Below are 26,734 nucleotides of genomic sequence, written 5' to 3' on the forward strand. Positions count from 1 at the left end.
TGGAATAAGAGTAGCTTTACCATAGCTAAGATATGGAAGCAACCCAGATGCCCCTCAGTAGATGAATGGATCAAGAAAATGTGGTATATATACACAATGGAATTCTATGCCTCCATCAGAAAGAATGACATTGCCCCATTTGTTAGGAAATGGAAAAACTTGGAAAAAATTATATTAAGTGAAGTAAGCCAGGCCCAAAGAAACATAGGTCCCATGGTTTCCCTTATATGCAATATCTAGTATATGTATGAGTCAAGCGGAAAAGGTCAGATAATGTGATGTCAGGAAAATGAACCTTTAGATATGTATTTTAATGTTTTTTTTCTTTCATGCATGTGTTTCTAACGCATTTATAAGATTATCTCTTTGTTGCTTTGTATGTCCTTCCCCCACAATATAACCCCTGCTTTCACTATATTTGATGTCAGTATAACTTGTGGAGGAGATGGGGAAAAACCAGTTGTTTAAGCCTGTCAGGTTCATAAAGCCGACTGAAAACGTGTAGCGGAAACAGCATAGATGTTTATGTGACAAACTGATGATACTTCTTTGTTGAATCAATGAATTATTGTCCATCCTCTCCACCAAGAATATACAGAAAATGCGAAAAAATGATTTTTTATTTTTTTAAATGCTATGTAAGTATAATAATTAAAGAAGATGCAATCTGGCAGTTTGAGCACCACTTTCAGGGTTTAATTTTTAAAGATTTCTTAGTGTTTCTAAAAAGAAACAAAATGAAGAGATTTTACATTTAAAAAATTCAAATTTTTGGCTTCTTTTGAAAAAAAAAACAGGCAATCTAGCAAAACTAGTCTAAATTCCAACACGATGATGGTGACCCTGAGTAGAGGCTACTTGCTCCTGAAAAAACACATGCTGGCCACATGACACTGCCCCCACCACGTAGGCACTTACCTGCCTCCCACTGGGGCTTTACCTGTGGGCCTGCATACATACACTGGTTTGGAACTCATGGAACTCATACCTTCCTACACTTAACTAGCATTTATGGGCCCCAAAGATTTTTATACTTCACATGCTACTAAGGTAAAGACTGCCGTTACTTCTCTGTCATTAATACATAAACATATACATGCTGCCTTTGATGTAAGAAAAATGCAGGACTACAAGAAAAGTAACTATGCCATTTTAGAAAGAGGCTATACTGAAGATAGAAACTAGGGTGGTTTTTAAACACCAGGAGCAAGACCATGATCCTTTAGAACTCTGATAACAGTGCTTCATTCTGGAGAGAAGGAGTCAGTAGTTTAAGAAAGTGTATATTAGCCGGGCACTGGTGGCTCACGCCTGTAATCCTAGCTACTCAGGAGGCTGAGATCTGAGGATCGGGTTCAAAGCCAGCCACGGCAGAGAAGTCCATGAAACTCTTATCTCCAATAAACTACCAGAAAACCGAAAGTGGCCCTGTAGCTTAAGTGGTAGAGTGCTCTCCTTGAGCTGAAGAGCTGAGGGACAGCGCCCAAACCCAGAGTTCAAGGCCCAGGACCACCACCACCAACAACAACAAAAAAGAAAGAAAAAAGAAAAAAAGAAAGTGCATATTGTCTTAAGTTTTCCATTTTTTATTTACATTAGTTGTACAAAGGAGTTTCACTGTGATGCACACAATGTATCCTGATCATACTACCCTCTTGCTCCTCCTAGTCCCACTTAACTTTCTTAAAACAATTCCAATAGGTTTCTTTATTTTCATACTCATTTGGTGTATAACATACTGTATCTACACCTTCTCCCTTTGCTGTCCTGCCTCCAGCTGGTACCTAGTCCTAAATAGAACTTGTTTCATATTCATATCACTCATTTTTTTTCTTGGTCAGTTGTGGGGCTTGAACTCTGGGCCTGAACACTGTCCCTCAGCTCTTCAGTTCAAGGCTAGTGTTCTACCACTTGAGCCACAGCGCCACGTCCTCATCACTCATTTTTAAGGACCAGAGTCCATGTATAACAAAGAAGATGTAACGTTTGTCTTTAAGTCTGGCTTATTTTGCTTTACATTATGATCTCTAGTTCTATCCATTTTCTTGCCAAAACGTAATTTTATTCTTCTTTGTCAGTTGTGGGGCTTGAACTCAGGGCCTGGACGCTGTCCCTGAGCTCTTCAGCCCAAGGCTAGCACTTTACCACTTTGAGCCACAGCACCACTTCGGGTTTTCTGGTAGTTAACTGGGGATAAGAGTCTCATAGATTTTCCTGCCCAGGATTGCTTCAAAACGTGATCCTCAGATCTCAGCCTCCTGAGTAGCTAGGATTACAGGCATGAGCAACTAGAGCCCAGCTCCCTACTTCTGATTTTTTACTGTAGGTTCTTTTCTGTTATACAGATTTCCATAGCGTTGGCATCAATTTACATTTTCAGCAACAGTATATATCAGTTCCCTTTGCCCCACATTCTTGTGGATTTTTGCTTTCTTTTTTTTATTTTTTATTGTGAAAATACTGTACAGAGGGGTTACAATTACATGGGGCAAGATAATGAGTACATTTCTTATCAAGCATTGTAGCCTCCTCTTTTGTTTCCCCTTCCCATCCTCCCCCTACCACCCCACCCAATCCTCCTCCCCCTCCCCCACCAAAGTTGTAAAGTTCTTTTTTCCACATAATGACTTGTACATCTCATTGTTGCAATGGGTCCACCTGTATCCCTATTTAAACAAATTTGTTTTTTCCCTTCCCCTCTACAAATTATACCAACCTCAAATACAGTGAAAGCAGGGGTTATACCGTGGGGGAGGGACATACAAAGCAATAAAGAAATAATCTTATAAATGTGTTAGAAACAATCACCTGAAAGAAAAAAACATTTGAATACATATCTTAGGGTTCATTTCCCTAACATCAACTTATCTGTTAACCTTTTCATTTTTGAGTCAGCATACATTTATGAGGGGGTTTCACTGTGATAGTTTTATGGATGCAAGCAGTGTACTATATAATGTATTTTAAAATTATTATGCATATTACCCTGTGCCAAAATGCAGAAAGTAAGCAGAAAAATAAATTTTCCTTTAAAAAGTAAGTAGAAAAATTTTTTTGAGCCAGGCAAGTGTGTATTCCACTATTCTTCAATTCACTTTCTGCTCTGTAATCTTTAGAAAGCTACAGGTTAGCTTTATTATCATTTCTGTTCTGAGGTACCACAAACTCTGAAAACGCAACAAAACATGCTTCCAATACCAATACAGGATACACTCTCCAAGAAATAACCACTGCCAAATCATATACCCAACCACTAGCGAACACTTCCCAGTGTGTCACAGGGTTATTTCTAAATTGTGGGAACAATCCTTCCATTGATTGAGTTTAGATTTCCTCACTTTTCTCCAAAGAGCCAAAGTCAGTGACTCATAAAAGGGGATTGCAGAGTTTAGGCCATCCTGGAAACTAGGTGAGTAAAGAGGCTGAGAAGAGTTGAGGAATGACCTTTAGATCCTAGAACAATTTTCATGTAGTACCTAAAAAAGCGGATTGAGCATCTTGTTCATAAAACTTTTTCTAACCTGGACAATTTTACTGTGGCATTTTGAAAGCTCATTTTACCAACTTTACACTGCTAGCAATGTATTATTTCTATTTAGGGACTTTCATAAACTTTTTGAAAATTAATTTGGGGATTGCTATCTTTGTAATATTTAGTTTGCCTATCAAAGAACATAATATATATCTCTATTTTTAAAAATTAAATATTCATTTATTATTGCCTAGTAAATTTGTTTTTTTCCTTTCTGTTCCATTTATTGTTTGGACTATTTCTTTCTTTCTTTTTTTTTTTTTGGTCAGTCATGAAGCTTGAACTCAGGTCCTGGGCACTGTCCTTGAGCTTCTTTTTGCTCAAGGCTAGCACTCTTACCACTTGAGTCATAGCTCCATTTCCGGCTTTTTCTGTTTATGTGGTACTGAGGAACTGAATCCAGGGCTTCATATGTGCTAGGCAAGTACTCTACCACTAAGGTGCATTTCTAGTCCCCAAAAGGAGAGAAGAAATTTTTTTTGATTGTAAAGGTACTGTACAGAGGGGTTACAGTTACATGAGTAATGAGTACATTTCTTATTGAGCATTGTTACCCCTCCTTTGTTTTTTCCCCTACTATCCCTTCCCTCCCTACCTCCCCAACTCCTCCCCCTCCCCCAAGTTGTAAAGTTTATTTTCAACATAGTATCTTGTATGTCTCAATCTTACAACGGGTCAACTTGTATCCTTGTTTCAGCATTTTGTTGAACTTTTTTTTGCGTGTTGTTGTGGGGTTTGAACTCTTGGCCTGGGGACTGTCCCTGAGCACTTCAAAGGCTCAAGGCTAGCGTTCTACCACTTGAGCCACAACTCTACTCCCTGTTTAGGCTATTTCAAAGTTAAAGTAAGTGTGTGTGTGTGTGTGTGTGTGTGTGCATGCGTGCACACGCATGCTGCTGGGTGCTTTTTTGTTCAAGACTAGCACTCTATGACTTGAGCCAAAGCTCCACTTCTGGCTTTTTTGGTGGCTAATTGGAGATAAGAGTCTCATAGACTTTCCTGCCTGGGCTGGCTTCAAACTATGATCCTTAAATCTCAACCCTATCAATAGCTAGGATTACAGGTGTGAGCCAGTGGTGCCCAGTGAAGTTTAAGTTTGTGCGTAAATATTTTTATTAGCTATTACTGGTATATTAGAATACATTGACATTTGTATACACATTACATGGGACCATATTACTGAATTGTCATTAATGCTAATCATCTTTAGGTGGTTTGGGCTTTTTCTCAAAGCACTAAAACGGGTTCCCTTCCTTCTAATGTTCTACCTCTTGTTTGTGGGTGAATTTCCCTGTATACAGTATGCAACTCTCACTGCTCCCTTTACCCTGGTCATTTCCTCTATGGAGAGTTTTACTCTGTTTCTTAACAACTGATTACATTTCACACAAGCTTTGTGGCTCAGATTTGTTCTGGAAAGCTATCCTTCGTTATTTGAGCTGTCACAAACCTAATGTGCTTCTCCCTAGATAATTACATTCACATCAGAAAATATACAACTTAGGGCTGTTTTGTACTCTTCACTATTTTGCTTATTGTGTAGTAAACAACTATTTACTGAGCATATATAGATGATAATGTTTTGACCATTCTTTACTACAAACACAGAAATTTTATATGAGGCAAACTAAGAGAATCCAAATTCCTTGAGAGCCAAGAGTGAGTTTCATATTTGTTTTAAATATTCCCTTACTGTCAGGCACCTGTGTCTTTGCTTAGTGACTAAGGACACTTTCCTGTCTTTTCCTTAGCTGCCAGCAGTGATATCTTGACACCATTTTGGTGTCACAAACCCTGTCAATCATCCTGCTGTGTGACAGAGAGGAGCATAAAGAGTGCATGAGCCTGGTAGAAGTTCAATCTTTCAGGGACCCCTTATATTCTTTATAACTGATCGCTTGCTCTTCTCATTCATCAGTGTACATTTGTGGCCATGTTTCAAGTGGCTGAAGAGGCTGGAATTGTTTTCTTCCAGAAAAGTGAGGTAATATTCTTACATTTATTTTAGATATAAATATTCCTTTAATAGTATAGGGAGGAAAACTTCATGGTAATAAATTTTCAGGGGAAAAGAAAAAAATTACTTAGCAGGTTTAACTTCTGGCCTTGGACACAACTACCAGCACCACCGGGAACAGTATAGCTCTTCCAGCCTCAGGCCCAAAGGTTCTGTCATTATGAAAAGTGGGTTCCAGGTATCCTGAGGAAAGGAGCATGTTGAATACAGAGCACAGTGTCTGAGTGAATGCAAATGACCAATAAATCAGTTTCTTATTGATTTATCTTAAACAGAAATTTTCAATAACATTTTAGGGTTCATGTCTCCTTTCAAACACTTGAGATTTATAGTAAGGGTAACAAAAGTAGGCATGAAGTTTACATGTCAATTTTCTTTTTAAAGACCTCCGATTGTCCTGTTTGGATAAGATCAATAGAAGGTAAAAAATACATTTCCCCCAGTATTGCTGTGAACAAGAGGACAGAGCTTAGACAAGCATACTTACTTTCTCTAAGGCAAACTGCAATGGGGAGACACTTAGCACATCTCAAACTTGATTTGTGGGCTGGAAAGGTGGCTCAGTGGTAGAGTGCTTGCCTTGCATGCATGAGGCAGCACCACATAAGGAGAAAAAGCTGGAAGTGGTGCTGTGGCTCAAGTGGTAGAGTGCTAGCCTTGAGCTGAAGAGCTGAGGGATAGTGCCCAGGCCCAGAATTCTGACCCCAGGACTGGCAAAACAAAACCAAAAAACCAACCCCCCCCAAAAAAAACCAAACAAACCTCGATTTGAGTCACTCACCTAAGATAATATCTTAGCAACATGTGGAAATTGTCTTTCTTATTCCTAACTGTATTAATCATAGGTTCCTCATAGAAACCCAGCAGAAGTCAGAAGGACTCTGCATCTTTAGCATTAAGGTGGGCTTGTGGTTTTAATAACCAGGTGATCAACTAGATCTATCACAAGGGATGGTGAAACAGATTTCTGGGAGGAGGTTTAGTTATGTCTCCATTTATTTCCCAAGTGCCTGTCTACGTGCACAGAATCACGATAATGCAATTAGCAGAAACATAGGCAGCTGTTTCCTCAGCTCTCTGGCCCCTGCAACCAACCTCATCCACCTTCTCCTCGTATCAAACAGCTCTATCTCCTTGAGAAAAAGCAGACATACAAAATGCAGTGAGAGTTCGTTTCTATATTCCATTAGACCTTATTTCTTGTGTATGAGGAAAGGTATACATGTGGCCATTTTAGAAATACACTGACTGGGTATTATTGATCATGTAAAATCATGTAATTTTATTGGCCAAAATGTGGCAAACCAAAATGTAGCATCATGCTGCTATCTTCTTCAAAAGTTTGCCCTCCAGGCCGAGGATGTGAGTCAGCAGTAGAGCACGCATGTAACATAGACAAAAGAGTTTTTCTCTTTTTAAAACTCATTTTCAGGTTGGGTACTTGGTGGCTCACACTTATAATCTTAGCTACTTAGAAGGTTTAAAGCCAGCGGTGGGCAGGAAAGTCCATTAAACTCTTATCTCCAATTAACCACAAAAAGCTGGAGGGGAATCTGTGGGTTAAGTGGTAGTACACTAGCCTTGAGTGAAAAAGCCAAAGGATAGCACTCAGGCCCTGAGTTCAAGCCCCAGTACCAGCAAAAACAAAACTAAGCAAAATTTAAAAAAAACAACAAATCCACTCATTTTCAGTCATTTCAAGTACATACAGAACCGAAGAGACTGTCAGAGGTAACTTTCTATGATCCAGCCAGCTTAGAAATATACCAAACTTGCTTGCCCATCCAGAGTGAAGGCAGCCCACAAAAGCTCCTGGTTGAACTTCCAGATCAGGGATACACACATTCTTCTTCTATTCTAGTCAAGATGGTTAGCATTGGAATTTGAGGCCTATGGGTTTCTTGCAGACTAAGATAACAGACTTTATTTGATTTACTTTCTTGCAGACCAATCAAAAATTACAATTAAGTTAAAAAATAACCTTGTGTTGCCTTCTCCAAACCACAGTTTCAGAAACAGCTGCTTATTACTCATGTGTGGCACCAGGAAATTGCAGTGTCATGTTCAAGGCCTGCAGCCCATAGAGATCTGTGGGACTGGGAAAAGGGCACCCATGAGTCTTTTCTGTTGATTTACCTTCTCTCTCTTGGCACTACCACTGAGTTCAAAATTTCCAGGAGAAGGGAAAAGAACACTTGTAACTTGGGCCAAAAACAAAAAAAACCAAAACCTGAAAGAAAAGGCTCTCATCAAATTTCTTTATTCATTTATTTCTTGTCTAATGAACTACCATTTAAAAACAAGCATACCTCAGCCGCTATGTAACATCAAGATTCTGAACAATGATTGGGAATATGTGGTGAAGAGGGTTGCTTCCCATGCCAAAGTCTCCTTCTCAAGAAGTCTAACCAAAAGACCCAGTTCATGTTGAACAAAGCCACCTGCCACTAAGCAGAAACAAGTTGGCTCAGTGAAATGAAAGAATCAAAACTATCATATATGTCAGTGCAGTGGTGCATACTTGTAATCTAGTCACTCAGGAGGCAGTGATGGGGAGGGCCGTTATTTGAGCAAAAAGTTCATGAGACACCCCCCTCACCCCCCAACTCATCAATAGTTGGGTGTGGTAAAGAGCATCTGTCATCCTCGCTAGAATGACAGATGTGGGAAGTTGACATCATTGGAAGAAATGGGGTTCCTGGTCAGCCTGAGAAAAAAGTTCCTAAGACCTCCATCTCAATGGAAAAAGCTGGATACTGTAGTATATACTTGTCATCTTAGCTACAATGGGAACTGTAAATAGGGGGATTGTGGTCCTTACTGGCTCAGACACAAAATGTAACCTTACTTAAAAATAACCAGAGCAATAAAGGGCTGGAGTTTTGGCTCAAGGTGGCTCTGTTGCAAGTGTGAAGGCCTGAGTTCAAACCCTAGTACTGACAGATACAAAAATGAGAAAACTAAGAAACTAAAAAACAAAAAACAAAACAAAAAACTAAAAAAAAAAGAGAAAACTGTCACATGTAAAATAATTTTCAATGGAATTCAGTTTGTATTTGTTTGGCAAGACTATGATGAAAGGTCATATTTTGTCTCTGTGTGCCATTTTTTCTTGGTATTAATATGTGGTTAGAACAAAGATTAATGACCTAGGACAGGTGATTCCATAGGAAGCTGGGAACAAGGAGTCTGTGGAAGCAGGATGTGGTGGAGCGTGCCTGTGAGCCCAGCATTTTGGAAGACTGAGGCAGGAGGAGAGCAAGTTCCTAGCCAACCTGGATGCCTGGAGAGACTCTTATCCCTAAAAACAAAGCAATCAACAATAGCACTAAAAACAAAGCCAAACAAAAATGAGACTATGGATTCTGCTCAAGTTTGAAAACTTTAACACATAATAAAAACACTCTGTGAATCTTCAGTGTGAAGTTTACTGATAAATCCTTAGAAATACCAAAAGTTGGCTAAAACTCCATCCGCCGCCCTCCTAGCTCCTCACTGAGGCTTAAAGGTGAGATGTTGGTACATAAACACAAAACCTTTCCTCTAATTAACTGTTCCCTCCCCTCCCCTGTCCATTATGGGACTACTCAACACTTTAGGTTTTGGCTAATCACATACCTGGCTGAGAGAAGATTATCATGTCACCAATTAGCTCTTATCTGACTCTCTCCTAAAGGTGGCAATTTCTACCAGGACTTTGGAAACCATGTGATAACGAAATGTGGTTTAATGTCCCTGGATACCTTTGGGAGTGGTCAGAATCACTATTATCATGTTACATTTTGCTTCCTGCTACATATTTGAGTGATAGGGAATTAAAGATAAAGGAATTTCAGTTTCAATTTCCTTCAATGGCTAAAATGGTAATGATAACTGCAGAAAGCAAATTTCCTAGTCAGGAAATGTATACATCTGTACACCACCTTTACAATAACAGTAAAGAAATTTTAAAAATGATAGTCGTGACAGAATTTGGTAATAGCTAGTGTGGTTTCAATTTTTCAATTTTAAGTTTAAAAAAGAAAACACACGGGGAGCACCTATTTCAGATAAAGTACTTGGAATGACTGTTGAGCCACACCTCCATGGAACCTTAAAGAACTGGCAAAGAATAAAGACAATAATGTATTTCAATACTGCAAGCCCCAAATGGGCCACACAGTATGAGGAAAATGCACTACACATGGGGAAGCAGGTTAAGATATTTAGAACTAAAACAGTTCCAGAAAATTCTCCAGGAGGGTCAGTAAAATTTTTGCCTCTGATTTCAATCTCTACAATTCATTTTGGGTTTAATTACATATTTTAGTTACAACTAGTAATGAGAAAAAGCCCCAATCACTCTGTAACTCAGCTTCTAAAAAAACACAAAACACAAAACTATGGCCCAGAGAGTGGATAAGAGTCCTTTAAACCCAGTGGCCAGGGACAGACTCCCTTTTTAAGCAGTCTTCAGGATGAGGGCTGAGCCTGAGGGTATGTGGGCTCAAAATGCGGCCCCAGGCTTAGAAGCTGTGCTGAAGTTCTAGGGTCACCAAGAGCCTCTGACCCACCATGTAAAGCAGCATTATCTAAAACCATCTCTGCCTCTGCCTGGAAGCAGCATGTGAAATCTAGGTGAGCTAGGCTTATCCACACAGTTTTGTTCTGAATTGGATCTGCCTTTAGTTTATGGAAAGATAACCCCAAAATTTTATCTTAAATAGTGACACCTTATGTAGTTTTCTGGATATGGAGATCGTGTCTTTTTGTTGAGCAACTAGGAATCAGAAGGTAACATAACATTTTGTAACAAGAATGAATTTGCCATCAACTTAAACTCTATCTACAAGGACTAGAGAAGTAACTGTATTAAAGGGAGACACAACTAAAGTTGCTACCAAAGAAAAGAAAAGCAACTCCTATGTTCAAGTGCATGGGGAAAAGTGGCACAATATGGCTTTTCAGAGCGGACTTAAGGGAAGGTCCATATGACACATCCTAACAGATTACCTTTTTTTTTTTTGTGGTCGTGGGACTTGAACTCTGGGCCTGGGCACTGTCCCTCAGCTCTTCAGCTCAAGGCTAGAGCTCCACCACTTGAACCACAGGGCCACTTCGGTTTTCTGAGTGGTTTACTGGAGATAAGCATCCCACCGACTTTCCTGTCCCGGCTGCCTTTGAACCACAATCCTCAGATCTCAGCCTCCTGAGTAGCTAGGAGTACAGGCGTGAGTCAGTGATACCCAGCCTAACAGATTACTTCTAATGGGAGAGAGAAACAGAAGAAAAACAAAAGCAAACCCAAGTATATAAGGGAATGAACCTCGAGTCAAGAGAGACATGCAGACTGAAAGTAAAGAGGAGAAGAAAGGAAGGATGGAAGCAGAAAATGAGAGCAAGGGGCAAAAGGTTGAAGAAACACAGGAAAGGGATTCTGATACTCACACAGAGAGAAAAAAGGATGCAGTGGGGAGATCTGAAATGGGAGCTAAAATTCTTGGTGTCTTGTTTCCAGGGAAGTCCTCCATAAACCATATGACCTTTTTTTTCAGTCAAGAACTACCATGCCTCAGTTTCCTGTCTATAAGTTGGAGAGATCGTGCTAAGTTACTCAAGTCAAATGATCAATAAGGATCCCTTTTCAATTTGAAGATCCTAGGATTTTGTGATTAACCATTAGGGAAAACATCAAAAGAAGCTTGTTGAATAGCTCCAGGAATGTAGAAAAGAAATATCTGGAGAGATAGATAAAAGGTGAGTTTAACCAGACTAATTAGAAGATACCCCAGGAAATTTCCAACAGAAGTGAAATAATGTCACCAGCTTTTATTCTCCTGCTTGCTGTGTGCCATTCAAAGAGGGAAGTGAAAGGCCTTGTGGGAATCATATCCTCACAGGTGTGCAACCAGAGCTCCGTCTGCCTCTGCAAATCCTTCCTTTCACCAATGCATTTCAATAGTCAATGTTTAGATAGCACTTCGCAGATGAAAAGTACCACATAAGCACTCAACATTATTATAACTTAACAGCTTTTATGGGACTAGCAATGCTTGAGGTTAAATGAGAAGCTCAAGTAAGTTCCCGGCTAGGAGGCTGTGTGATCTAATAAATTGCTGGGTCACTGATGAAGAAAAAGAAATCCAGTGCATAAAGTGAAATAGGTGCTCTCCATAGGCTTGCATACCATTGTCTAAGACTCTGCTTATATTTATTCTTTGCCCCAAGGTGTCAACAAGAAGGAGACACCATTCACAACATCATTACTATTCTATACATCTTGTCTTTCTCCAGCAGTAACTGGTGTCTGTGTGGCTGGGCAGGTGTACATTCGTATATCTAGGATATGGATTCAAAACATGAGGATTTAGGATATTATAAAGGGGGGGGCAAGTAAATTCATTGGCAAACAATGGTAGTTATTGGGGAAAAATAAAACTCATCCCTAACTCATCTCAAAAATGAAATTTTTGATAAACCGAGGATATTAAAAAAAAAAAAGGAAGTCAGGTGCCAGTGGCTTATGCCTGTTATCCTAGCTATTCAGGAGGTTGAGATCTGAGGATCATGGTTTGAGACCAGCCAGGGCAAGAAATTCTATGAGACTCATATTTCCAATTAAGCATAAAAAAAGCCAGAAGTGCCAGGAGGTGGTGGCTCATGCCTGTAATCTTAGCTACTCAGGAGGCTGAGATCTGAGGATCATGGTTTGAGACCAGCCAGGGCAAGAAATTCTATGAGACTCATATTTCCAAGTAAGCATAAAAAAAGCCAGAAGTGCCAGGAGCTGGTGGCTCATGCCTGTAATCCTAGCTACTCAGGAGGCTGAGATCTGAGGATCATGGTTTGAGACCAGCCAGGGCAAGAAATTCTATGAGACTCATATTTCCAATTAAGCATAAAAAAAGCCAGAAGTACCAGGAGCTGGTGGCTCATGCCTGTAATCCTAGCTACTCAGGAGGCTGAGATCTGAGATCATGGTTCAAAGTTAGCAGGTAAAGTCTGTGAGACTATCTCCAATTAACCACCAGAAAACTGGAAGTGGCGTTATGGCTCAAGTAGTAGAGTGCTTGCCTTGAGTTGAAGAGCTCAGGGGCAGCGCCTAGGGCTAGAGTTCAAGCCATAAGACGGACAAAAAAAAAGGCCAGAAGTGGAGCTGTGGCTCAAGTGGTAGAGTGCCAGCATTTAGCAGATAAGATAAGGGACAGTGCCTAGAGACAGTGCCCAGGCCCCGAGTTCAAGCCCTAGGACTGGGAAGCATGTGTATACACACACACATACACAGAAACACACACATAAGCACAGAAACACACACACACAAATAAAAATAAAAAGAAATTCATAAAAGTATTCTTTAAACTTTAAAAAAGTATTAAAGAATATGGGAAAAAGTTTACATGAAATATTTTATAACTTCAATGATAAGTCTGAATATATAAAATAAAAACAGTACAATACAAAATATGACTTAAAATGACAAAAAAAGTGGGAAAATATTTCCTATTTGTATGAAGAGACAATTTCTTTACTATTTCCAAATGAATAAGATAATGACCAACAATATAATTAACATATAAGTTAAAAAACTCACGAAATCAAAAATGATCAATAATAGTACAAAAACATGCTCATTTCCATTGGGAAACAATGCAAATTAGAACAACAATGCAAAGTTGTTTTCAGACTGTCTAGAATATAAAATATTGATATAGAAAATTAACAAAGGTGCAGGAAAATAGAATCTCTCCAGACACTGGATAGAAGTAAGATGGGTTCCACATTTTCAAAAAGAAAGCATTGTCCACCAAATTTAAGAGCAGGTACTCTTTGACCTAGTCATCTACATTTAGTGAACTTCTACCACACACACAAGTACACAGGGAAAGGTGGAGGGTGTTCCCAACAGTCTAGGGCCTGACAACAAAGCAAAACATACACACAAAAAACTAAAAAACTGGCACAGGTTAACAATAACTTAGGCTTAAATGATCTAATTTACCTTACCTAATTCACCAGGCAGCCAATTAAAAGAATGAGATAAACCTTTATGTACTCTAGTGTGTATAATCTGCCAAGTGTCTACAGAATACTGTTAGGTAGAAAAGGCAAGCTATAGCACAGCAATATACTTTGGCCCCATTAAAATGTTTTTGACATTTGTAAATGAGTAACTGTCTACAAAGACAGACTGGAAATACTAAGCAAAAGCTACTTCTGAAGACAGGGATGTAAGAGAGAAGACATTAACAATATATTTCAGTGTGGGTACTGGTGGGTCATGCCTGTAATCCTAGCTACTCAGGATGCTGAGATCTGAGGGCTGCAGTTTAAAGCTAGCTCAGACAGAAGAATCTGTGAGATTCTTTTCTTCAATTAACCAGCAAAATGCTTGAAGTAGAGGTATGTCTCAAGTAGTAGAGCATCAGCCTTGAGAAAAACACCAAGCAAGAGTAAAAGGCTCTTAGGTAAGCCCCAATACTGGCACAAATAAATAAAGTTTTCCAGGGTTGAGAATATAAGCTCAATGACAGAGCACTTGTCTAGCCCCAAGTTTTAACCTCAACATGGCATGTGTCCCATGTGCGCATGTGCATGAGCACACACACACACACACACACACACACACACACACACACACAAATTGTGTATTCCTTAATTTTTAAATAAGATCTTAAAGATTGGCACTTTTATAAATTTTCCAACTGCAAGAAAACACAAGTACAACTTGAGAAATCATATAAATACATAATTTGCTTATATAGACATAAACATAAAAATGTAGAAAGGTTTCTTCATTTTTGGTTTTGTACTGCCTCTGTTTTCATTTGTTTCTAATAACATGTTTCTTTTGACAATTTCTCCTATTGATGAACTTGTGACTATATCAGACTTGAAGCTTGCTTGTGTCCAACAAGATGTGTCCAACATGCTCAGCTTAGAATGCTTTTCTAAGCTGAGGAGTTTTTCAGGCTGCCTATTCAATTAGAATAATTTAAACCGTCAACAGCCATATCTAATACAAGGTGACTTAACTTGTTTACATAATTACCACTTAATTCTAGACATTAAATCTTATCTCTTTAAATACCAGAATGGGAATTAGCAAGTAAGCAACCAGTTAGGATGCATGTCTTGTTTTCTAAGAATTTGCTGAAATGTTTAAAAATTGTCTTCCAGCTAAGACCAGCTTGGAGTGGCAGGGTCTCTTCCTTTCTCACCTATCTGAGATGACCCATTCAAGCTTTTACTGGCTTAGACACACAACTCCATCCAGATCACCTGGTTGGAGTGGCAAATGATATTAAGTTTCAGAAAGTAGTTTTGTAAAGAACAGCTTTAAAAGGAAACAGTACTGCTTTAGAATTTTTAAATTAATTTCCCATCTATTCAGAGGTTATAATACTTTCAGATTATACAAAATCTTGTAGATTGAAATTACCCAATTAACATATTTTATTACTTAGTTTGATGTCAATCCAAGAAAAAGTCAATGTACTCACTTGTCTTGCCCTAAAGAAAGAAATGAAAACCAGTTTTACAACAGGAGAACTTTCAAAGATAAGACTAAACATAGAACTTCCCTATGACCCAGCAATCCTACTCTTGAGCATTTATTCAAATGACCACAAACTAGGATGCATTAAAGCCACTAGCACAACCATGTTCATTACAGTATTGTTTACCATAGCTAAGATATGGAATCAACCCAGATGCCCCTCAGTAGATGAGTAGATCAAGAAAATGTGGCATATATACACAATGGAATTCTATGCTTCATCAGAAAAAATGACATTGCTCTATTTGTAAGAAAATGGAAAGATAGCTGGGCACTGGTGGCTCACACCTGTAATTCTATCTACTCAGGTGGCTGAGATCTGAGGATCGCTATTCAAAGTCAGCGTGTGCAGGAAAAGTCCGTGAGACTCTTATCTCCAATAAACCACCAGAAATCCAGAAGTGGAGCTGTGGCTCAAGTGGTAGAGTGATGGCCTTGAACTGAAGAGCTGAGGGACAGAACTCATGCCCAGAGTTCAAGCCCCATGACTGACAAAAAAAAAAAAAGAAAAGAAAAAGAAAATAGAAAGATTTGAAAAAAAAATAAACTAAGGGAAATAAGCCAGACCCAAAGAAACAAGGCTGCCTGGTTTTCCTCATTTGTAATAATTAGAATATGCTTATAAAATCTAGAAGTAAACCGAATGGATAGTAAATTACACCTGGACATGATTAATTAAACAGCACTCTAACCATTCACACAGTGTGACCAAAGGAGGATATTCTTAGGAGAGGATCATAAGAGCTCAATAACTACATGCATATCACTGTATAAAATGATGCTTATTAAAATGAACTGCAAGAAATAGGAATAAGAGTTTTTGTTTGTTTGTTTGTTTTTGGGTCCAGTTGTGGGGCCTGAACTCTGGGCCTGGGCGCTGTCCCTCAGCTCTTCAGCTCAGGGCTAGTGCTCTACCACTTGAGCCACAGCGCCACTTCCGGCTTTCTTCTTTTTGCTTATGTGGTGCTGAGGAATCAAACCTAGGGCCTCAGGCATGCAAGGCAAGCGCTCTACCACTGAGCCAAATTCCCAGCCCAAGAGGGTTTTTTTAATTGTACTGTTTGCAGTTCTTTTTTTCTTCTTTCTTTCCTTTTTTTTCTTTGGTTTGTTCCCTTTTGTCACTGTATTTGATTTCTGTACCCTTCATCTTGAATACAAGTCTATCTGATTTAGGGACAAAAAGGGGAAGCACAGAAACAGTGGGACAAAGGGTAAGCCAATTCAGCAATTATATTCACTAGACACTATGTTGGAAATGAACTATACAACTTGAAGAAGGGAGATGGGAGGAGAAAAACTGGGAGAGAACGAGGGAGGGGGTGACACTGTTCAAAAGGAAATGTCCTCATTACTGACTTAATGTAACTATAACCTCTCTGTATATCACCTTTACAATAAATTAAAAGTAAGTAAAAATCCATATGACATTCAGTTTTGAATATCATTCCATCTGAAACATGTTCAGAGACTGCTAAATTTAAATAGAAAAAGGTCCCCAAAAAGGAAGCCAGTAACAGGCAATGTTTGACTCTTAATTCCAATTAACTAGCAAAAAGCTTGGAATGAATGTGTGGTTCCAGTGGTAGAGTACCAGCCTTGAGAGAAAAAGGCTCTGAGTTCAAGAGCTCTGAGTTCAAGCCCCCCACTCCAGAGAGAGAGAAAGAGAGAGAAAATATATACACATATATTTATGCACATACATATATGTATATATGGACAATATGCATATACATATATGAACATATACATATATATGAATTCTAATAATAAAGTGTACATACCTTTTTCTCTTTCCCTCCTTCTCTCTCCCTCTCCCCACCCCCCCTCTCTCTTTTGTTGGTCATGGATATTGAACTCTGGGCCTGGGCACTATCCCTCAGCTCTTCAGCACAAGGCAAGCACTCTACCATTTGAGCCAAAGTGCCACTTCCACTTTTCTGGTGGTTTATTGGAGATAAGAGTCTCACGGACTTTTCCTACCTGGGATGGCTTTCAACTGCGATCCTCAGATCTCAGCCTCCTGAATAGCTAGGATTACAGGTATGAGCCACCTGGCTTCTCTTTCTTTTGCAATGCTATGGATTGAATTTAGGGCTTTATACATGCTAGGCAAGCTTTACCCCTAACCCAAGGGCAGAAATCTTTCACTCAGCAAATTTTAAGACATACATGTGCAGTACTGGTAACTGAACATAGGGCCTTGCACACACTAAGAAAGCATGCTATCACTGTGCTATAATCCCACCTAAAACATGCATGTGAAAAATTCCTGCCATTCTCAGACTCCAGTGCCAATTACTCCAACCCCTTCCCTATGCCAGTACCAAAAGGATCTTATAAAATACAGGCTGACCAAATGATAATAATGACATCAGAAATAGTCACTTCATCCCCATAGCAGTGATAGCCTAAGCTTTTCTAAGCTTAGATGTCTTAAGCTTTTCACTTTTATCTCCTTCAAGATAACAAACAAATACTCAGGACATTGGCAGAAACACTGTGAGGATGAAGTAAATAATAACTATTATTACCATTATCCACAAACATCCTAAAAGGTCAGTGTTCTTGCATCTTATGTCTATAGTCACTCTGTTTGGAAGTATAGAGAAGGGAGCTGGACTACCAGGGCTCAAGTTCTAATAACAGGGCCTTACTGGAGTTGGCACTGAGGAAGTCTCCTCTGCCCTCCAGGATGAAGTTTTCACTCCTTAACATGTCCCACATGCTGTTCTCTCCTTGCCTGCTCATACCCTATGTTAGAGTAACTATCATTTATCGCATGCATTCTAGGTGCTTTCTCTATTTCCAATTCTTACTGCAACTTTGCAAAATGAACATTATTAAGCTAGTTATATAGATAAGTAAACTGCAATTTCCATTCTACCACAATTTCTCCAAGTCACATCCTCAAGTGGCACCTCATTCTAAGGCATGTGTGACTTTGGTCCCCAGTTTGCCCTCTTTTGCTCTAAAGCTATTCATAATTCTAAACAGATTGCTTATAAGGAGAAATGACTTTTGTCCCTTTTCTACGTTAGACCTTGGTAAACACATTCAACTTTTGCTTTCAAAAAGTCAAAACTGAGTTATTTCTTGAAACACTCCTACCGCAGGCCCAGGATCCCAACATTTAAATTGCAACCTTGTCCAAACAAAATGGCAAGTCTCTGCACAGATTGAGTTATGATTTAATGAAGTCTCTGCCAGTTAAGCACCACAGGCACTTTAGAAGGACTTCTAGGGAATGTGTGATTCACAAACTCTTAGGACACATACAATTTCTGGGTGATGAGCCAGTCAGCTCTCTAAGGCTGAGGACAAGAGAGGGTAAATTTTGTGGGCAACCAGAAAGGCCATAACCAGCAATTTTTTAATTGATACAGGAAAACAGTACTCATAGGAATAGTTAACATTCTTGTTGATTATGTAGAATTTAAAAATTCAGACACTTTAACACTGGGTACAAGTTCAGCTCCTTCTGTACCTCACAAGAGGATATTAATGTGCAATCTGTGACAGAAAGTGGCTGTCCCTCTAAATGCTTTCAGACAACTTTTGGCAGTACTTAGTTGAAACCATTCAATCTTATTTAAGATTATAAAACAAGTTAATTCTTTAATTTATTAGTTTTACAAAATTAAAACCATTTTTATGTTTAAAATCCCACATTAAAAATTCTTGTTGTTTAAGAAGAAGTAAAAAACAGTTCAACTCCGAGTATGTGTCATTATAATTAAAATAATTTAAAAAATAGATTTGGAGCTGGAGCTCATGCCTGTAATTATAGCTATTCAGGAGGTTCAGACCTGAAGGATAGTAGTCTGAAGCCAACATGGGCAGGAAAGTCTGTGAGACACTATCTCCAAAACAACCAGCAAGAAGCCAAGCTGGACATGTGGCTCAAGTGGTAGAGTGCCAACCAAGCTGGCATGAGGTCCTGATGCAAACCCTAGTATTGGCCAAAACTAGAAAAGGAAAAGTTGGGTTGATACAGTGACTCCAAAGTTGACCTAACAGATTATAAGGTCATTCACTGTAAGATGATTTTTTTAAAAACAAGAGTATAAGGATGTATTTATATTACTAAATATCAAACTATAATATTTAAATAATTGATACTATGGAAATTGCTATTGAGGAATTAAATGACTGCTCAGAAACACATTTAATTGGATTATGGTGAATATGACCATGACTGATCAAAGTTAGTATGGAAAGAATGGATTACTGAAAAACAGGTCTGAAGTAATTTAACCATTTTGATAAAAAAGTCAAGTTATAGCCTCATTTTTTATACAAAAAAGTAAAAATAAATTGTAGAAATTTATTGATTTATTAAACATACAAAAATATACTTTTTTTTCCCCCAGTGCTGAACCCAGAGTTTCACTCAGGTTAGGCAAGCAGTCTACCACTGAGCTATATCCTCAGCCCTACAATAAACTATTAAGAGACCCAGGAAGGTACAAGTGATGATTTCTCTGAGAGAAATCTAGGAGAGGGACTTAGTAGCCACAGAAGACACTACACAAGGGGAAAATAAATAGGTCTGAATACATACAAAATTCAAGGGCAAACAACAAAAACAGAGGGAAAAATCACACATAAGGCAGCTTTATATACATAAATAACTGAAGAAACAGATTGCTCTCCAACAGGGTATAAGATGTGATTTTAAATATCATTTAAAATAGAACTTGGGGCTTGAATCCACCAGGGCTTAGGTGAGGTACCTGAGATACTCTACCACTTTGGTTATTTGGTGTTTAGTTGAAGGAGTCTCACATTTTCTTGCCCAAGCTGGCTTTGAACCATGACCCTCAGATCTCAGCCTTCTTAAGTAGCCAGGATTATAGATTTGAACCACTGGCACTTGGCCACAATTTTTAATAAAGTGAACTGAGGCTAAGAAGATGCTTTGAAGTTCTGTCCTATTCTTTGACAGCCTGCAGTATGGGGGTACTCTCACCACCAAGGAGTCTTCTGGCTCTGAATTACTTTTCTCCAGTTATGCTTCCCTTTCTTCTATTCTTTCCAGTGTAAATTACAGGGCCGATTGGCCTAGCGAGGGACCTTGGTGCATGGCAGAAACCATCCGGGGCTATTCTGGCCTACTCATTTTCTTTCCTTGGTCTCTTCTTTTTGCTTTCCTCTTGCCTATGCTCAGGCTTGCTAACATGCTCTGAGAACAGAGCTGGCTCCAAGTCCTGTTTTAGCAAAACAACACAGGGCATCCTGGGGTTAACTCTGGGCTTGGCCTTTCACAGTTCTGTGATTAAATTGCATTTTTCAGTGGTTGTGCCTTCAAACTCAAACCCCTTAAAAAAGAAATTTAAGGAGAGCAAAACATAGGAAACAGTGCCAAATGTCAATAACATATTTCAGTCATTTGGGGAATGGGTAGCTTTAGAAACCACAAATTCCCACTTATGCAAGGGCTACTTGAGCTTTTCCCTTTATTACTTAGTGACAGAACTCTGGCTCTTAGAACATGGTTAGAGTTGCTCTCTCTTGGTTTCTTTCTTTCTGAAACAGTTATAAAATACCTGGGTTATCACAATGGGGGTCAGCTAATCCTATAGTTTGGATCAAATAACATAAATCATTTTCCATTGCTGATATTGATCATTTAGACTAAAAGCCAAACCTAAGTCCACGTCTTGGTATCTGCTACACAAGCCCAGCAAATGCAGTCATGCTGCATCATACATCTAAACATGGGAGGTCATATGTCTATGACTTCACTATCAGTGGGCAAAGCATTGGTGCTATATGCTGGGTTGTGTTCTCTCTCTTCTTGTTTATTGTCAGTTGTGGGGCTTGAACTCAAGGCCTGGGCAGTCTCTGAGCTCTTTTGCTTAAAGCTAGTGCTCTATCACTTTGAGCCACAGTTCTACTGGTTGTCTGGTGGTTAAATGGAGGTAAGAGTCTCAGGGCCTTTCCTGCCTAGGCTGACCTGAAACTGCAATCCTCAGATCTCAGCCGTTAAGTAGCTAGGAGTGAGTCATCAGCACCTGGCTATCTTCTTTCCTAAAGAAAAATGAATGAAAGGGGAAGATGAGATGTCAGTTTTGCTTTATGAGTTGTACTTTCCAAGACCATGGCTGCACATAGAAAATGGAAAGAATTCTAGAGAGCTCTTCCTGTGGCCTTAGATCTAGTCCACTGTACAGGACTAATTATCAGCATCAGAGTCCCATGGTAAGGTTCTTCATTGGCCCCATACCAGCAGAACTGGATTAAGGGATCTCGAGACAACCCTAACATAAACATTGTAAAGTGTATTAATTGATCAAAGAGTAATCAGAAGCAAGGTCCCAGAAAGCTCAGATTTCCAAACATACTATATTACTGGCAAATGTGAACTAGTTTCACTTGAAGATGAGTAGAAAAGTTTTTTAGTGAGTACTGAACTCTTTGGTGGAAAGCACGTGTAAGATGTAAACAGCAACCAAAAGCCAAGGAAGTAGCCCAGGAATGAGGTAGCTGAGTTAGAAGTTGTCAACTAAGATGGATACAAGTGACTGATTTAACTACACAGGTTGAAATGGAGTAATGTAGTAAAAATACAACAACAAAAACAAAAACTAGGGAAATTAAGAACTATAGAAAACTTGAGAAAATATCCTCAACAAAACACTAGCAAATTGAGTCCAATAGCATAAAAAAAAAAAAGAATTATACAGGAACACCAAATGAGATTTATCCCAGGAATGCAAGGTTAGTTTAACATCTGAAAACTCAAATAATGTAATAGGCCTTTAAATAAAATGAAGAACAAAAACCATGTAATCATGTCAACTGATGTAGACAAAAACCTTTGACAAAAGCTAACACTTTGCTGTGGTTAAGAAAACCTAACAAATTATGGGCTGGGAAGGTGGCTCAGTGGTGGAGCGCTTGCCTTGCATGCATGAGGGGCTGGGTTTGATTCCTCAGCACCACATAAGAAAAAAGCCAGAAGTGGCTCTGTGGCTCAAATGGTAGAGCTCTAGCCTTGAGCTGAAGAGCTGAGGGACAGCGCCCAGGCCCAGAGTTCAGGCCCCACGACTGGACCCCCCCCCCAAAAAAAAAAGAAAACCTAACAAATTAGGAGTAGAAAGGATCTTCCTCAACCTGACAAAAAACATGTACAAAAAACTCAGTCAATGTACCTAATGGTAAGACCAAATAGTTTACTTCTGAGATAAGGAACCAGACCATTTGCTCTCACCACATAGCTAAAACTGTACTGGAAGTTCTAGTCAGGGAAATCAGGAAAGAAAAAGAAACAACAAATTTCAGACTGGAAAGGAAAGGAAAAGTGTAAAACTATCTCTAGTTTCAGATGACAAAATCTGGTACAGAAAAGTCAGAGGGAGGGGCTGGGACGGTGGCTCAGTAGTAGAGGGCTTGCCTTGCATGCCTGAGGCCCTGGGTTCGATTCCCCAGCACCACATAAGCAAAAAGAAAAAAGCTGGAAGTGGCACTATGGCTTAAGTGGTAGAGCGCTAGCCTTGAGCTGAAGAGCTGAGGGACAGCGCCCAGGCCCAGAATTCAGGCCCCATGACCATACCCTCCCCCCCCCCGAAAAAAAGAAAAGTCAGAGGGATTTTGCTTTCATGTCAGAAAAAAAACTTTCAAAAAAAGTTTCTTTAAAAACAACATCCATGAATGATGCTCTTACTCAAAGAGCCTAAATGACTATACTACTCAGTTTAGTTCTTAAAAAATTTATTAAGAACCCAAATAAGTTAAAAAAGCGGCATTATTATAAGACATAAAATATTCTAATTTTCAACATATATACATTTTGTGTGTGTGTGTGTGTGTGTAGTCAGTTTATTTTCCCCTTCTTACTAAATAAATTGACTATCATTTCGATATTTATTAAAATATGTTTAGAAAGCAACAGTGTGACTAAGCACTGGTGGCTCATGCCTGTAATCCTAGATACTGAGATTTGAGGACCGAGTTTCAAAGCCAGCCAGGGCAAGAAAGTCTGTGACACATTTCCACAATTAACCACCAAAACTGCCAGAAGTTGAGCTGTAGCTCAAGTAGTACAGTTCTAGCCTTGAACAAAATAGCTCAGAGACAGTCCAGGCTTTGAGTTCAAGTCCCAGGACTGGCATATGCATATGCGCAAGTACCCCACTCCCTTCACAATAACAATGTGCAATATGCCAAGTTACTAGCCTGGCTGGGTACTCAACACATAGTTCATCTGGCCTTGCCTCCTGCAGGTACTTTGGGTCATGTCAGCTCTCATGAAAACATGACATTTGCCTAATATTCCTGTCGCAGGTCTCCCTGGCCTACATCATTTTAAAAGACTCCAGGTGGACACAGGATTTAGGGTCAGACTAGAAACAAGCCATCACCACGTGCTGTTGACAATGAGGTCCTTAGACAAAAGGAATAAAAAACTGCACAAGAGAAATCTCAGACTTTCTCTTCCTCCTCCTCCTCCTCTCAGGATCTTACACTTGCTAGGCAAACATTCTACCACTTAACTATACTCACAGCCCTTTTCTGAGTTTTTGAAATTTGCTTCTTGTTCCTCCTGAACAGGAACAATTTAAGCCTCCTGCTCTCCCTTTCGCACATTACTAGCATCTTCCAATGGCTTCTTTCGAAACCAGTTATAAAATTCCACTTAAAAGAATATATTTGTCAATGGAAAAAATATAGGAGTCAAGATGTAGAAATTGCAAGATTTTGGCTCATTTGTTCTTCCTCCTAAGTTCTCCTGAGTACAAGAGTCTATAGTAGTTAAGGTTCAACAAAGACAGAAACAAAACAACTAAACAATGACTGTTTAGGGCTGAGAATGTGGCTCAGTGGTAGAGCGCTTGCCTTGCATGCCTGAGGCCCTGGGTTCGATTCCTCAGCACTACATAAGCAAAAAGAAAAAAGCCGGAAGTGGTGCTGTGGCTCAAGTGGTAGAGCGCTAGCCTTGAGCTGAAGAGCTGAGGGACAGCGCCCAGGCCCAGAGTTCAGGCCCCATGACTGGACCAAAAAACAAAACAAAACAATGACTGTTTAAGTACTTCTTAACTGTAGTCTGAACTTCTTGTTTTGAAAGTGAATAGTTAAAAAAAAAATCTAAGCAAGTGCAGTCAGCCCTTCATATCTGTGAAACCCCATCCATGGAGCAAATCAACTGCAGCTTAAAAATATTTTGTCTATACTGAATCTGACAGAGATTCTTCTTACTATCATTATCTAGAGAATATAGAGCAAACTGTTTACATTATATTAGGCAATGTAAGTAATCTAGGGATGATTTAAAGTAGAAAGCCATGTAGGCTTTATGCAAATATCCTTGCATTTTACATAAGGAATCTGAGTAGTTTAGATTTGTGTATGTAAGGGGAAGTCTTAGAACCAGCCTCCCCTGGACCCTGGGTAGTTATACTGTATAAAGTGCTCTACCGGATTGATTGCCATAATTAGCTATTTCATATATTTCAAAATACCACTTAAAGGTATTTTGCTAGTAATTAGAGTTGTTATCCTGATAGAAAACCTATAAGCCTAGTAGGGAACAGACTTAAAAATGTATTATAAGCAGGAACTCTTTCATAATTTCCCTGAAGAAAGTGCTCAAATGCACTTCAGAAAGAGCTTGTTCTGAGTCCATATCACCTTTCTGAAATACTCAAGACTGTCAGGAAACTGGAAGGAATTACACTGTAAGTGCAGGGTGAAGGAGCAGGGATACTCACTAGGAGGAATTACACTGTAAGTACAGGGTAAAGGAGCAGGAGTACTCACCAGGAGAAATTACAGTGTAAGTACAGAATGATAAGCAGAGATACTCACTGGGAGGAATTTTATTGTAAGGTACCAAAGCAAGAATATTCAAATTTTGTGTTTTCTAAATCAATAGTGCTTTTTTTTTAGTTTCTAATTTTTAATTTTGTCACCAAAAATATTTTAAGACCAAAACCAATCTGTCATTTTCTAACACCATTACTTCAGAAAAGAGAAGGGGATTTTAAAATCCAAACAGAAGGAATGCAGTGATTTCAGAAATACGTTAAACTGTATTCCCAAACCCATTCAGGGAAGTCGAGAATCTCTGTGATAAAAACACAGGCGAATGAGGCACAATTTACAAAATCAAAACTCTGTTTCCAGACAGCACAGTTGATTCATCTCTCTTGATGAGCAGGTGGTAAGGGATCAAGTCATACCAGCACCAGAAAAACAAAACAAAACATTTTGTTTGACTAAATCTAAAAAATAGAGAAAACTGAAAGGAGTGATTTTTTCATTATGAAATTCTATGCATTTTAAACTGGGCCCATGCAGTGCCTAGCATCTTTTATCTGTACCACTGAAAGCTGTCTAGGTTGACACTGCATAGAATGAGAGGTATCTTTGCTTAGTAATTAAGAGTACTATTCAAAATATCCTTCCTGAGTTCAAATTCTGTCTGTTGCATGTCCCAGGTGGTAACCTGGATCTAGGTTTTCGGCTAAAAAAGAGGATAACAGCTGGCACAGTGGCACCCTTTTTATAGGTTGGCTATGAGGACTAAGTGAGTGATGGATATAAAGCTCTCACAAGAAGAATCAGCACAGATGAACATCTCAAAAATGTTAGTTTTTTTTAATTATTATTTCACACTTTGGGAAGCACCACAGTATGATACTGATGTAGGCATATGTTAAATTGTATCAGGTATATAGCAGTACAACAACACACTTCTGATTTCTTTTTCTTTTTCCTTTTTTTTTTTTTGTGGGTCATGGGGCTTGAACTCTGGGCTTAGGCAGCTCAAGGCTTGCGTTCTACCACTTAAGCCACAGCACCATTTCCAACAACACACTTCTGGAAAGAACATTAGCTAGAGAATAAGAATGACAATCATTTTGCTAAGCTACATGAAAATGAAGAACTTATTATACTGTATCCAAGGCCAATTATTCTTTATTTTCCTTCCATGCCTCATTTACCTGGCTAACAACAAGTCTGAGTGATGTATTTTTGTGTGCATTGGTAACAAAAATGTCATACAGAGAAAAGCTTTCAGGGTCTTAACTATAAGTTACTACTTAGCTAAACAAGGCTGTCCAAGTATACTAGCTTTTTATTTATGAAATCAATGTCTCATCTATTTGGAGTAAACAACAGAGTTAACTTGGGATTTAATCCTCAGAGTGGCTACACATGTTATACTTTAATTCATATTATGAAATGCAGTAAGGGAGTACTTAGTCATCAATAAATCATTGAATAAAATGCAAACATCAAAAAGGAGAAGTTCTAGGGGGCTCCTAAGATGGATTAGTTGGCCTTGAACAAGAAAGACATATATTAGCATATCCTAAGCTGTTGCCTTTCATGTATCTTATCCCTTTTGTCCCTGGAACTATATTTAGTACAGAGAGAACAACAGAGCGGCCAGAGCAGTCAAATAGAAAGAGAGGGTATTAATTTAGTAAGACTTGGTCAAGGTTAGGTCAAAAGATAGAGGGCAAATACATATTTGGCTTATTAATCTACAAGATAAGTTCATATCAGGAATTACAGCACTTCGATAGACCTTCTGGTGGGCCTAAATTATAAAGGATCTAAATTCTAAAAATATACATCTTCCTCCATTTCTTCCATTTCTACCATGTTTTCTGGCATTTTTTTAAAAAAATTAACTCCCCTT

General features: G+C 38.9%; 1 protein-coding gene across 4 annotated transcripts in view; it reads right to left on the bottom strand.

Moving 5' to 3' along the window:
- The window catches only part of Plekhm3 (pleckstrin homology domain containing, family M, member 3), a 168,893-nt gene that overhangs the window by 28,123 nt on the left and 114,036 nt on the right, over positions 1-26,734 (bottom strand). The window lies entirely within an intron of this gene.

The sequence above is a fragment of the Dipodomys ordii genome, unplaced genomic scaffold (assembly GCF_000151885.1).
Source record: "Dipodomys ordii isolate 6190 unplaced genomic scaffold, Dord_2.0 Scaffold1, whole genome shotgun sequence".
NCBI lineage: Eukaryota > Metazoa > Chordata > Mammalia > Rodentia > Heteromyidae > Dipodomys > Dipodomys ordii.